Source organism: Mastigoproctus giganteus, chromosome 4, assembly GCF_048544385.1.
Source record: "Mastigoproctus giganteus isolate SK-2022 chromosome 4, ASM4854438v1, whole genome shotgun sequence".
Taxonomy (NCBI): Eukaryota; Metazoa; Arthropoda; class Arachnida; order Uropygi; family Thelyphonidae; genus Mastigoproctus; species Mastigoproctus giganteus.
In genome coordinates, this window is record NC_143578.1 from 19,298,740 (window position 1) to 19,313,784 (window position 15,045).

The window sequence follows — 15,045 nt, forward strand, 5'->3', positions numbered from 1 at the left end:
GAATCATCGAATGGTAATTTTTACTCATTGAAATTAAACATCTAGTTTTTTGGTTATATTTCTCATGGAATAACTTTCTTTATACAGTGTTATAATAGCAGTTCTTTTTCTGAACCCTCAGTTCATTATCTCTTGCCATGTTTGCCACGAAACACACCAAACATTCTTCCTGAATGACGGGTGTTTGATTTTAATAATACTCTCATTTTCTATAATATTCTGGAATCGTATACAACGTTCTATCACATTCAAGAACCTTCTATAAATTTCTGGAATATTCTTGAAAAGTGTAAAGTATTTATTCTTAAATATTATTAAGCTTTTTGATGTTATACATAATAGAAAATATTTTGATAACCATTGATAAACAAGTTGGTTCTATTTTAATCAAAACTTTGAAAATTAAGAAAAATGAAACGTGATTCCAAACTTTTGAGGCGGGAGTGTATGTTTATCCACCAACTTTGCTTAGAGGTTTGCTTCTGCGTTCGTATATATATCTATGAACGTAGTTCGATGAGGAATCGAATTTATTATATTAAACATTATTATCGATGAGGAATCGAATTTATTATATTAAACATTATTAAATTATAAAATTAAAAATGAAATAATTGGCATTCTTATGTTTGAATTAATTTAGGTTCCTGTTCCTCTGAAGTATTACATCAAATGGTTCGTTTTCCTGAATACAGAACAAGATGCAGAGACATTAACGAAACTTATTTCACATAAAATGGCTGGAATTCAATATGTTGCCTTCATTTCTTATGATTTTTCCACGAGTGATAGCCAAAACGTAAGTAATCAAAGAAATTGAAATTAGCTTATTTTGGAAATTATTTATTTGGACCTTGAACTTCGGTTTATTGTTGGCGATGTAGTACTGTTTCCTCTTGGCTGATGGGTTCCTTAGTTTGGGTGAATATTATTGATAGTTGTTAATATCATTAATTTATTTTGCACTGTAGCTTCCACCGCTGCTGTATGTTTATATTTTATAGGCTGATGCTAACTAACGGATGGGGCAGAATCCCTACCTGCAAGTTCCTTTTTTTGATTTTCCATGTTCGGTCCTAGTGATACATTCTGTATATTCCCTTTGGTTGTTTACCGTAGAGGTCTCTGGTTAAGTTACCTGAAGTGGAGGCTCCTTCCTCCCCTCATCCTTCAAGCTGGTCTTTCAAAAAGCGTTGCCTCACACAGTGAAATATCGATAAGTCATTGTGTGTTTAGAATTCTGATGAATTATATTGCATGAAAGGGGAAAAGGAAGTAGGATTATTGATTTTTTTCTGGGGGGGGGTGAAAAACTGAGACATGCTGTAGCAAGCAAGTAATGCATGTTTATATAATTTCCTAGACGTTACAGATAAAGACATTTCGAAAGAAAATGAAGTTGTCGGCAAAAAAGGCATCTTAAAAAAGACAGTTAAATATACGAACAAAAAATACATTTGGCACTAAAAGCAGGTCTTCAACAGATGCAAAAAAGAGACATATTTAAAAATAATTTGTTTAATGTTTCCTTGTTATAATAACTGTTTCAATTTCCTTTCTACAACTGATATGCGATGATATTGCTTTTCTTAAATTCGAAACTAAATTTGCTTTATTCTGTTGCAGGTATTCAAATTTCATAACAGCACGCTTGTTGAAAAGAAAACCAATGTATCGAAATTCAAGAATTACTCGATTAAGAGTTTTAGAAGACTTTGCTTTCCATCAAATACAAAGGACGTTGATGCAGAATTCTTCACCTCAAACAATTTTCGTTCACTAAAGTCACTGATGATTTACCAATGCAATAACCTGAATGGTGCAGAACTGAATATTGCATGCATAGCGGTGAGTATTGCCTTCCTTCAAATACAAGTAAATTCAGTTGAATTTGAGATATAGCACCGTTATTTCAATGGTGTTTTTAGCCTGTAATAATATTTAAATCCTAAAATGATAAACAAAAATTTATATTTTCTCAGATATACCATTCGAAATTCAAATCACTTACATGGATGTTATTTTTGCAACGCTCACTGGCCAAAATATTAGAAAGGTTTTGCTGAATTGGTCCCAACAGCATGTCTCAACAGAAAATGTATGTTGTCACGTGCTGTTATCACCAGTTTCCTTGTTATCAGATAAATACTGTCACCACTCGAGCTGTTGGAGACAGATCACACCAGAGTATGGGGATGTTCTGTTGGTACTGACTTGATTAGCTCATGCCGTTAGAAGGTGATGTTACCTCCGATAAATATCCTTCTGTCGTATCAGACCAATTTCACCCTGCAGTGCTTCATTCTTACCGGAATAATGATGAATTCTCAAGATGACAGCGCAACAAACTACCCTGCAAAAACTGTATCTGAATTGTTCGAGAAATAACCCCAAATTTCCAACGTGTACTCCAGCTGCCTTTATCCAGATATGATTCTGGGACATGTTGGAAAGGCAGTTCTCAATCCACCACAATACAGCATCTGACAAATATGCCAATAGAAAAATGCTCAAATCTGCAGCTACATTCCATGGTACTCGTATTGATGTGTATGTCCGGAGATGTTAAGCATTGTAATTCGGTCAAAAGGTTGTCCAATGATACTGAATAGAGTTTTCTAATTTTTGTTTGACCAGTAAGTGCAGTTTATTTTTATTTTGTAAGATTTTAGTGCATTATAGAAAAAACAAGCATGGCTATTTCATAACCATTATAATAATGTTTAATTAATTACATTACAGTTTTGATGAATTTCTCTTCTTCTTCTTCAATCTTACTCTTGTTATATGTATAATTTGGTACAAACCGATAAACATCCATAAATTACGCAAATATTTAAATTTAATGAATATTTTATATCTTTCAAGTTTCCAAATTTCTTTGAAGTATCTCGGAATCAATATGGTAAACTGACTATAAGCGGAGGGGTAGATGGATTCATTATACAGATGTTAGCAAAATTCTTAAATTTCAGGTAAGGTAATTATCATCATCCTATTTTTGTTATAAATCGGCAATATTTCAAATTAGAGTTTTTAAGTGTGGTTATATTTTGTTTAAAAATAGCCATTTCAAATCATAAAAAAACATAATCAAATACAGTACGAAGTGCGATCAAGAAGTGAGGAATGTGACTTTGTATCTCGAAATTGTGGCACTGTAGGGTGTCGTCATAATATATCTTCTGATTCATTCAGACGTACGAACACATAATTCGACCTTTTATCTGAAATCGTTCTATTGCATTTAAAAATGATTAATTTTACGGACTGAAGTCAATTTCCACCAAAGTTTACTTCAAATTTGAACAACGTTTCACTAAAGATGTGTTAAACAGCTTTTGCAGACTTCTCAGTAGTTGTCAGATTAAGTTTAAAGAGGGCTTCTTGTCCGTCGAAGATGTACATTTAACGGTCCGCGTTTAACTATTCGTAGTCTTCTTGAAGGACCGAAGGAGCAAGGCAATTTCGCTCAAAGATATAAAGATCGTACTTACCATATTTTTGACTCGCAGGAGTCATTATGAGTTTGTTCTTATTGGTCAAAGAGTGAACCAGGAATATCATAAAACAATTTTACAACGATTGCGCGAAGCTATTTGGAGGACACCACTAGAAAACCGCTTCAGGAAAAGGTTGTTGCATCATGACAAAGTTTCCACACAATGGTCCTTTCCATTGAAGAATTCCACATGCATATGAAGATTTGCGTATGATTAGTTTTAGACCAGGAAAAAATTAAAAATTATTTATATTTGCAGGTATCGGTTACTCAATTTTCCAGTTGACAGATGGGGAGGTATAGAGAACAAGAGTTTTATAGGCATCGATGCAATGTTGTTCAATCAGGTATTTTTTTTATTTTACCGCAAATTAATTATTTTTTCTATGAAAGTTTCCTTTTAATCATATATAAAGAATTATTACTCATTAATAATTCTTGGGCACCTTCTGTATTGAATTCCAGCAATTCTAACTTGTGCTTTTACTTTCCAGGCAGCTGATATTGGCGTTCCATTGGAATTTACTTTTGACAGAAGCCTCGCTGCTGACATGCTTTTTCCCACATATATTAATTCTATCGTTTTCATGGCTCGAAGTTCGCGAAACGTACTCTCGCCTACCGCAATATTCCATCCGTTTTCATTGATGGTAAGTCAAAATGCACTATTCACTTATATTAAAATTTGCATATAATAAAAGTCAACTTCAAAAAAGAAGGGTGAGGCTACGCATATAACTAAAACAGAAAAAAGGGATATTTTCCAGTCTCTTTACTATTGCAGCTTATTATGCTGGACTTTAGTATTGTATTTCACAAACAATTTGTCTTCTTATCTGCGCTTTTCACTTGGATTTACTTGCTGGTGATGATCAGATTCTGATTCTCTGGACTTCTTTCTAATCATATTATTGAGCTTATATCCTGGACTTGTACTCTTTATTTCCTTGCATTCTACATTTGTCAAGGTCTTTCGATCATTTATTGGATTTATGGCCTTGGATTCTATTCTGGACTCTATTTTATTTTGGTGACTTAACATCGCTTTTTCACCTGAAATATTTCTCCTTACCTTTCTTTTCTAAATTTTTGGGGTCCCTTATTTCTCTGGGGTTGGATCTTGCTGATATTACGTCAATTAGCACGAAAGCCTGGTCTTTTTGTATGCATTTAGATAATTTTTGCAGTGTTTTCGAAATCATTAAGAGAAGAAGCATGCTGTTTCAGCTGCATGCTCTTGATCTCTGTTTCACAGCGATACCCTACGTGGACTGAACGTGGTCAAAGCTCTCAATGCATTACTCTGTTAACCTGGACTGCTTGTGAATTTTTTTTTATTGAAATACAAAAAGAGTATTTTTAGATTTCAGATTAAATTCCATTTATTCAATTACCCTGATATTCATTTTTCAGAGACTACAAAACCTTTACGTATATTAATTGTAACCATTCGGGATTTACAGGTATGGATCTTACTCATATCCTCACTGGCCATATGTAGTTCCCTTGCATATTTTCTCATGAAATTCTCATCCACATTTTCGAACAGTAGAAAAATACATTTATGCGATGTTGGGTGGAAGCTGTTTGGAACGCTCACTTTAAAAGGTATGCAGTATTTCCTGATGTTTATAATACTCATTTGGGTTTAATACATGATGAAGATATAAATATATTTTGTAGCTTTTCAAAGCGTGTAATCAACAGGCTGTTCCCTTCTCATGGAACAAAAGCTGATTGTTACAAAATATGTTCAATGTGTGCAGCATCATTGATCATATTTGAACATCTTAACATTGAACCCACCCACTTTTTTTAATGTTTCTCAGTTTCTACAGTGACTTTTAATGGGGTTCCACAGGTAAAAGTCCAGAGGAGGAAGAAGGTCGGAGGTTTACGTTGCCCATTCCAATAGTCCTCAACTTCCAATCAAATGATGAGAGAACTCTACATGCATCTATCTGCTGAGCCCTCCGCTGTGATGAGCAAATATTTCTCTTTCTGCAATCATTTGAATTAATTGCCTTGCTACTTTCTTTGAAAATCCTCATTACGGATATATCAAGATAAACGACTCCTGTCACTCTGTTTTAAAAGAATAAAATCCAATTAGGGTAGTTTTGGACAATTAAGGTACGTTTCACCGATTAACCTCGGAAGATAAATTGTAATTTCATTAAAAATCATGGTTATGATGAAACTAAAATTTTCTTCTCTAGGAAAAACTAAGAAAATACACTGGAACACAAGAAATATTTAATTATTTATCGGTACGAAGTTGGTATGAATGTTTTAAGTATGTATTAATACTTTATTAATGTATTAGGAATTTGGAATGCCGATAAGATCTTTAAAAAATTCAGCGACAGCTGGAGTAAAATTGGACAAGATTTCCAGCAAAAAAAGTTCCACGTTCCAACTGTTATGACCACTTTATGAAAAAAAGTGCCCTTGACACTTTGATGCTTAACAAATGTCACTACCACGTGCACACGAATGAAATCAATGTATTGGAATCGTCCATAAGCGAAACACATTCCGAGACAGTGTGATCCGTCTTCTTTGGTGGGCGTAAATGGAAAAACAATTACAAATATCGCTCTCGTAATTTATTTAATTATCACAGAATTATGGTAAACTGATTAGTAGCTCATTCGACAGTTCTTTGCTTTAATATTTTCTTATTTTATCAATTTTTGGTTCTTTCAGGGACAGGCTCATTCTTTCACTCTGGAGCCACTCAAATATTTGCCTTGTTCTGGTTCATCTTTGCTTTTGTGATGACTGCTTCCTATTGCAGTTGCCTTCTCTCTTTCTTGACAATTTTGAGCAGTGAGAAGACCATACAAACAATACCTCAGCTATCAAGAGCCCTGAGAAATGAAGAAATAAAGTGTGGAACTCTACTTCTCTCTTCACCATTAGGTGTAATTATGGTAAGTTAATAATTCTAATTCTATGCCGGGAAGAGGTCTACCTTGTCTAGCCCCAGGGCTGAAAATTTCAATGCAAAATGCACCTGGGATATCCACTCCTGGAACTTTGGTTCTACAGTAGACTCTTTTATTTTTATTATTTTTCCCCTCAGGTTGGACGGCCTGGGGAGACTTTGTCCATCCATCGGTATTACACTCTCTCTGATGGACGGATCACCCAGGGTGTCAATGCACTAGATAGTTGAACCAGGTCAGGCTACACTTACAATGAACATAGGCATACACAAAAAATTGCACATTTAGGCCAGTAGACAGTTTTTCTGTTTATCATCACAGAATACCTCAAGGTGGAGTTCGACTTACGTCTAGGGGGGGCCACCCATAGCGGAGAAACATATTTATACACATATGCCACGAATGGATATAAAGAGAATGGATTTATATATGAGAATGTATATAGAAATCTTGTGTCTTGTATATAAATAAATCTTGAGAGCGTATTTTGAATTGTGTGTATAAATAAATGAACTAGCGACCGGGCTAGCCGGGTAGGTAAAGTGCCTGCCTGGCAACCCAAAGGTCGCGGGTTCGATTCCCACCTCGGGCTGGATATCACGATGGTGCCGAACCAACCGGTTGGTTGGATATCCCGGCCACGATACACAAAGGAAGCAAGAAAAAACTGGTTCCTTCGTGTATTGATCACATCATACGAAATAAATAAATAAATAAATAATAAATGAACTAATCAATGAGTTGCCTAGCTTACTGGAGAATTGAATTGTAAGGTCAACCGGAAGTGTATCCTGTAATAAAGACAAATAAAATCAAATCAGAGTATGTCTGCTGAAAATTATGCATATGACTAACCAGTTAGTTTCTGAGGGAACTGAAGGATACAAAGTGATCCATATGGCTAATCATGACTAAATATAGTAACGAATGATGTTGTGGGGGGTTATTTTAATGTTATTTATATTCTATTTCTCACTTTCTTATTATATTTTATCTCACGGAAGATTTTCCTTATTTATATTTGTTTAGAATTTTCTTAGATGCCCTCACACCTACCAAGACCCACCTTTTTTGCCACCTGACTGCTACACACTGTATATATCGCAGAAGATTCTCAAGATCTTGAGGGTAATTTCCATTTATTCCCCTTAATCAGAGACCAGGACTCTCTCGCCTAATTGCGGGAGAGCAAGCTCTTAACTAGGCAAGCAGGGCGCGTGTTGATTAAACTAACAGGACTCAAGTGAAAACAAAACATGAAATTTATTATACACATATACTATATAATATACAATGGAATTAGAAAGCATACAGTCCTAATATACAAGTTGACTCAGAGATACCTTTCATATATTATTCTAATTACAGTTTCCATTCGCTAGCTAATCTGAGTTGACCCTTATATGAAAACACCCGATTCATTCTTCTTGCCCTAATCAACTCCTAACACTAGTACATTCACTATACTTATTTAATTTACTCCTGGATACGATTCTGTTTCTTATATTAACAATCAAATATGCTATTTTCATCATTATGTTCTGAGTTCTCACCACTCTGTTACAATATACTTGTAGACCAATCTTAACTTTCCTAAAGTCCCTACTTGTTATTAGCCTTTCAGATAAACCAACAAATCTTCATCAATTAAAGCACTATATTCAGAGTTGCTCATAAAACTCAATTATCTATCATTAAAGCATATTCAGAATCCCTCTTAATAAACCTTACAACCCTTCTAACACATTATAGCTATTTGTACATCAATTTCATCTATTACTCATTCCTACGTTTTCCTTGCATTATACACTAACCCTCCTTTTTAACATAATAACTCTGTTAGTATATCTACCTCAGAGATAATTTATCTTTCACTTTACTTTCTAGGGCTATCCCCTTTTCATTAATTACCCTACTATTTCACTAACAGTCCTTCCTGTTAACTTGGTGTACTTAATATATCGCTCACCTACTTCAATCCTTTTCTCTTCTTCTCCAAGGAGGTCTCAAGCTTCCATCTTAGGCTCTCCAGGCTATCTTCTAAGGCTTTCCTTCATCTGCTTTCTCCTGAATCTGCTTCAGATAATTTTCCGGAACTCTTTGCTGCATGGGTCTGGTGTCCTTTCTCCTGCTTTGAATACACAACTCCTCCTTTACTGCGAATCATTCAGATGTACCTTTCTCCAAGGGGTCGTTACCTTTCCTGTTTCACTAAACTGTCTTTCATAACCTTTTTGCTTATCATTCTTAGCCTTCCCGATATTTTTCTACTCTTAACTATTTTCCCCCTTATTGTCTAGGGCCCTTTTTGCACTCCCTACAATTCTGCACTGCCCGACTTACTTATCTCACTCTGCATCTCCACGATCACCCCTTCAGCCACACTCCCTTTTATTCTTGCCACTTCTGTGTGTCTCTCACACTGACGACCCCAACTTTTTGTCCATCGTTTGACCCCCCCTTCCCCAGGACTCTCTATCAATCCCAGGAATTCACTTAATCGTTCCCTCTTTTCTATTCGTTAAAAAAATTACCATTTGGAAAATTATTATTTATTTCCCCAGTTCGTTAGACAAATTTTATGAGGCTCTGATATCCTCGGCTTCGTTCTCACAAAACATTCAAACTACATCCAATATCTGACGGTGCAAGAACCAATTGTAGGTAGTGACCACAATGTCATAAAAATGTGTTGTTCCCAAAGAGAGTTCCGTGGTCAAAGGGGCAGTTTCGATTTAAAAAGAGAAAACAATAATGGATTCAGGCTTCTTGGATTTTATTAACTGGAGAAACAGCTATATGCTGTTAGATACGAATTCGTCGCGTATAATCAAGGATTTAGTCAGTAAGACACAGATTTGTTCCGGTGGAGAAGTTCTACAATAGATGATGCCAAAGATAATGAGAAGATAGTTGAATGGTTTAATTTAATAAAAGACAGAGAAATCTTTATTGCAACAGCGAGATAGTGATGTACATAGTAGTGCAGTTGCAACTGCCCATCACAGCACAATGACCAATAGTATAATGTAAAAACCAAAAAAAAATAAATAAAACAGTACAATAATAACGAAATAAAGTATTAGAAAATTAGAGAAATGAATTGGGTATACTAAACATTAGATGAATTTACAGAATATTAGTCACAAAATACATAACATAAGAATATACTGTACAACGAATAGCATAATTATATACAGAGTAAGAGAATACATTGATCGGGACTCAGGTTATAATATTGGCGGCCTTGACCACCCAAATGGAGTATTATTTTTCTACAATGTCGATCCTGACTAAATTTGTCGAAATCGACGTCTAGATCTTGGTGGTGCGATAACATCTGTTGAGGAAGGAACCGGTCCGAAGGGTGAAGGAGTGTTTAAAGAGGGAATAGCTGTGGATTTGCTCGCAGATGCGCCACTGGGACCCTCAACGCACAGTTATCCCAGAAGGAGGAAGAGGAGATGAGACCAGTCATGAGTCTGACTGTGATGACGATTCTTCTTTCATCGATGAGCCACCTGAGCCTTGGGATGTCGACTGTTTTGGCCATAGTTGTGTTTCGAGCTGGGGAGGTAGGCTGAACTTGCGGCAAGCCTATCCAGGAGTCAATACTCGGAGGAGAACACTGGTTTGGTGGTGGAGGGAGATGCAGATCTCTGCAGCACAGAAAATAGGGGGGATAAACAATTGTTGAAATGTATATGACGATGGTTAATTTGTCTATCACATATTGAAGATACTGCTTGCATAATCATCTTAGTCTAGCGGCTTTTGCGAGAAACATGTCTACATGTTAACTGAACAGAAGCTTTGCGTCGAATCTGATCCGTAGGTTAGTGTGATTTTGAAAAAGCGGGAGAGAGGGCTCCGTTGATGGCTGGATAGATTTTCGTTGTGTTTGTTTTAGCGTGAAAACCATGGTTTCTGATTTCTTTGGATTGATACGAGAGAGTGGATGTTACTTCTTCCGAGTTTGGCGAGGGTCTTGGTTTGCCTTAATTGGCGTGAGTAGTTTTAGGTCGTCGGCATATAATAGGATATTCATTTCTCAGATTATCAGTGGAGCAATGAGGGCGGTGAAGAGAAGGCCGGATAGTACAGCTTCTTGCGGGACTCCAACCGAGATTACTTTGCAGTATTGGGAGTTACCTGCAGACAGTTTCACTATACGGTTATGCAGCAGAAATGTCAGGAAAGCTAAGATGTCACCACCTACATGAACGTGGTTCTCTATCAGCTTTAGGAGATGGGATGTGCAAGGCATCGAATTCAGATTCGATGTCTACGTAGATGGCTGCTAGTTCTTCTTTATTATTTAGGCTGTGATGATTCTGTTGAAGGTTTCTAGAAGATTGGTCACATTTGATCTGTGTGAAAGTTCATAGTGAATTTGTTTGGGGTTATTTGGTAGGATCTGCCTTGTGAGGATCAGCAGCAGTATTTTTGTCTAGCACCTTCAACAGGCAGGATGAGTTTGAGATTGGCTTGTGGTGTTTCACATGTGATGGAGTTCCAATTTTTGGCCTTGGCTTGACTAGGTGTTCTTTGCACTAGTATGGGACGCAGCGGTTAAAGAGCACCGAATTAAAAAATATGTAATAGAGCTTGTAGTATGTAAGGACTTAGGCTCTTGAGCATGATTATCAACCGCACTGCTGCTGGACCAGAATGCGCATTTACCAGCGCATGCTATGATTAGAGAGACCATCTTCAAGAAGTATCCGAATTTGCTGGTGTTTCAGATTGAATATAATGATCTGCTGCAAACAGTTAACCTAGGTCCTCATCAGCCAATTTCTGACAGAACACTACAAAAAATAATTGTTAACATCTGAATTACGGCGATTCGTAAACGACCAATGATAACATGTATGTTTAATAAAAGCCAAAGTAATATAGGCTAAAAGGCCATAAAAACAGGACTACTGATGATTGGAAAGAGGTGGTGTGGTGTGAAAAATCTAAATTTTGCTTAAATTCGAATGATGCCGGCACCGAGTTTACAGGGGAAGCAATAAGGCATTTCACCCAGACAGTGAGACAGGTGTATTGATGGTGGGTCGATGATGCTTTTTAATTATTATTATTATTATTATTGCTCTTATATTATTTCTCCCTGATTGGGATATTTTACCCCGTGACGGGTATTGCTACCAAGTACAAAGGGTGGTTCTAATGTCTGGTGTTACTGTTGGTCGAGGAAATCACTGACTATCCTACAGGTGTTCACGATTGCGTCTTTCTGGAGTTCCTTGTAGGTGTTCTCTAGGCTGCTGTGTAGAGTCTTTGGCATCATACCGGTGGTTGACACGATGATCGGGATGGTCGATACTTCTTTCATATGCCGCATGTCCCTGACCTCATATACTTCCTAATTTTTCCTCGTGGTACTTCCTAATTTTTCCTCATGGGTTTTCGGGTTTTCTGGACATTGCTAGTGTTGGGCACCGCTATGTCAATCACGTAGGTATCCTTCTCCATCTTGTCCACAAGGATTATGTCCGGTTTTATCGGTTATTATGGCGCGGTCCCAGTACAGCTTGTGGGTTCGGGTCTCCAGTACTGCCTGGGGTTTGTACTTGTTGTATGGTACACTTTCTTTGGTCAACTGGTATTTCCTCTGGTATTATTATTATTATTATTATTATTATTAGCTATATGGTGCAAGGAAGCCTGAGGCTTATGCTGCATCAGCCAAAACATATTTCAGAATTACCCTGAGAGAGAGAGAGAGAGAGAGAGAGAGAGAGAGAGAGAGAGAGAGAGAGAGAGAGAGAGTAGGAAGTAGAAGGGAATCACTAAGAGAGAGAAGAATGATGATATCCAGTTAAAGACCCTGGTTGTGCCAAGCCTATACTCACCAGATGTGAGCCCCTGGGGTTAATTATTATGAAGTCGAGCTCCTACTTGAAATAACATTGATGAATCAAACTGAATATACAAATATTCTGAATAATCCGGTTATGACTTTTCCTGAACATTTGAAGACCATTCACGATTTCAATACAACTTTCACAGAGACTCTACTGTTTAAAACTGGAATGAGGTACACGAATGAATGGTAAAGCACTTAAATTAGCCAGCCCGTAGCCAGATTTAAATCTTCTTAAAATACAACAGCAAGAAAAACCCGAATGAAATGCAGACTCAGTTGTTTTTAGAATGGCCTAATATTGAAAAATTACTGTTAAGCATCTAATTCGTATAAATAAATTTTTCATTTATATTTGGTCGTGTTAGTGTATTGTTGAAAGTTACAAAATTATTTTTAAAAATATACAATGTAAGGATTAGTTCTGAATTCGCGTAAAGTGAATTCTTTGCTTTTACAAGGTATTTCCAATTTTTTGCATTAATTGGAATTATCTTGATTCACGTTCCGTGAATAACTTGAAAGGATTAAGTTATTTTAACCAGATTTGCTGTTTATTTAAAATGCATGATAAAATTCCTCATTTTAAATAAGTTATGTACTTTCTTGGGTAGAATAAGATTAACAAAAGTGTGTATAATCATCTTCAGCCATTGTCGATCCATTGCAGGATGAAGGCCTTCTCAAAACGTTTCTAGGAACTGCAGTCTTTTGCCATTATACACCAGCAAATTTCATAATTTCATCGATCTATCTCATCTTTGGTCATTTGGAGTCAAGCGGTATCCTACGTTTGGTCCATCAGTTCCTTGGTTCAATTCAGTTTAATGTGTATGTTTCGCAACCATATGTTAAAACTTGAAGGATACATTGACCAAAACCTTTGGTTTAGAACAGAGTAGCAAGCTTCTCTTGAAGACTATATTCAGCTTTTCTAATGCTTGCCATCCCAATTTAATGTAGTGTTCAATTTCCATCATGATAATAAATATTATTTTATTGCAAATACAGCAAGCCCATCACAGCACATGGCTAGGGTCAAATAACAATACAAAGGAAAAGAATTTTCAGAACAGGACATTTGGCTTTCATTTGCAGGTACTGGGTTGGAGGCAGCCTGCTATTTTTATTTCTCTTCATTTTATCGGATATTTGACTCCTGTAGGCTTCAGGATTGCGGCGCCTCCATAGCCAGGTTGGCAAATGCAGCAGTGCGTAGCGTACCCTTCTTGATTAGACCGGGGTTCCAGCCCGTGACCACCAAATACGGAAAGCTCAGGGAATGACCACCGCATATCCCCGGAGCAATATGGCCTTAGCTGCTAATGCTCCTAAAACCAAATAAACAACAAATAAATATCTTCAGAGTTGAGTAACCTGTTGTAATCAACGTTGTCATGATTTTTGAGGTGAAGGGATGCATTGTGCATTGGGGAACATTATGTCCATTTGTCTGAGCCTGGAGAGGTTGGATTTGAGTTGCTGGTTTCTTGAATTTTCCCTTTGGGAGCAGCTATTATACTGGCTAAGTTTGGTGAATCGCATGCAGAAGTGATTAGCTTTGCAAGAAGCATGACTGTCGACTGGTTGATCATCCGCTGTAGATGCTTTGTTTCTAGGTTTTCATAAAGTTGTTGCCTGGATATTGTACGTGGAAATCGAAGTCTACTATTCAGCCATCTAAAAATCCAATATTCAACGGCAAGGAATTTCTTGACGGTTACTTGAGGAGCACCAGACCAAATTTCAGAAGCATAGGACAAAATGGGAAAGCTGCATCTTTGAACATGCTTAATGACTGTTTTTCTGTCTTCAATCGCTGCCGTTTCTTATTTGATTAGTCATTTTGCTTTTTGAATTTTTTTTAAGCAACATATAAATGGGCTGTGGGCTGTTTCCCCCTGTTCAAATTTTTTGTCAAATACCTTTTCACTTCTTTTAGGTGTTGTCCATCGGCAATGATATTCTTTGATTTGGTATATTTGTTAAACTGAACCAGCGCTTTCTTCATATTCATGTTCAAACCGAACGTTTTTTTCTCCTGCTGCAGTTCTTCTATGTTGTGCTACAATTCTTCCAGATCAGTGGCATAGAGAATGATATCATTTTCAAATTTCAAAGATTCAGGTAATCTCAATTTATCTTGAGTCCTTTATTATCACAATTTAGGTTGCAAAAATTTCTTCTAAACAGGCAGAAAATAGTTTAGGGAAACTGTGCCTCCTTGGCTGATGCCTTTTTGTATTTTGATCTGAAATTCATCATTGTTGACCAGAACTGATGCTGTCTCCTTTTCATATATTGATTGGAAAGTACTGACGTAAGCTCTGTGTACACGTTGCTTCATTAGGGAGTTGATTATTGCTTAATCTTGTGACCAAGTCGAGTGCTTTTTCATAGTCGCTGAAAGTTATACATAATGGCAAGTTTTATGCATTCTGCCGCTCTCTAATTTGATACACTGTTTTTGTGTGATTCATTGTATAAAACCTGTTTGGTTGTGCCACATCAAGTATTGTGCGGGACAGCCACATCTCCAATAAACAGAATGGCACGTGATCGTCGTTTAGATGGATCAATGAGATGGTGGATCATTGGACGACGTTTAACCGAGCGGTCGCAAGGACAGGTGGCACGTTGGATTAATGTGTCACGCAGTGTCGTCTCGGTACATAATGGAACCGTTACAAAAAGAGCTGGCCAGGGTAGCACGAGGG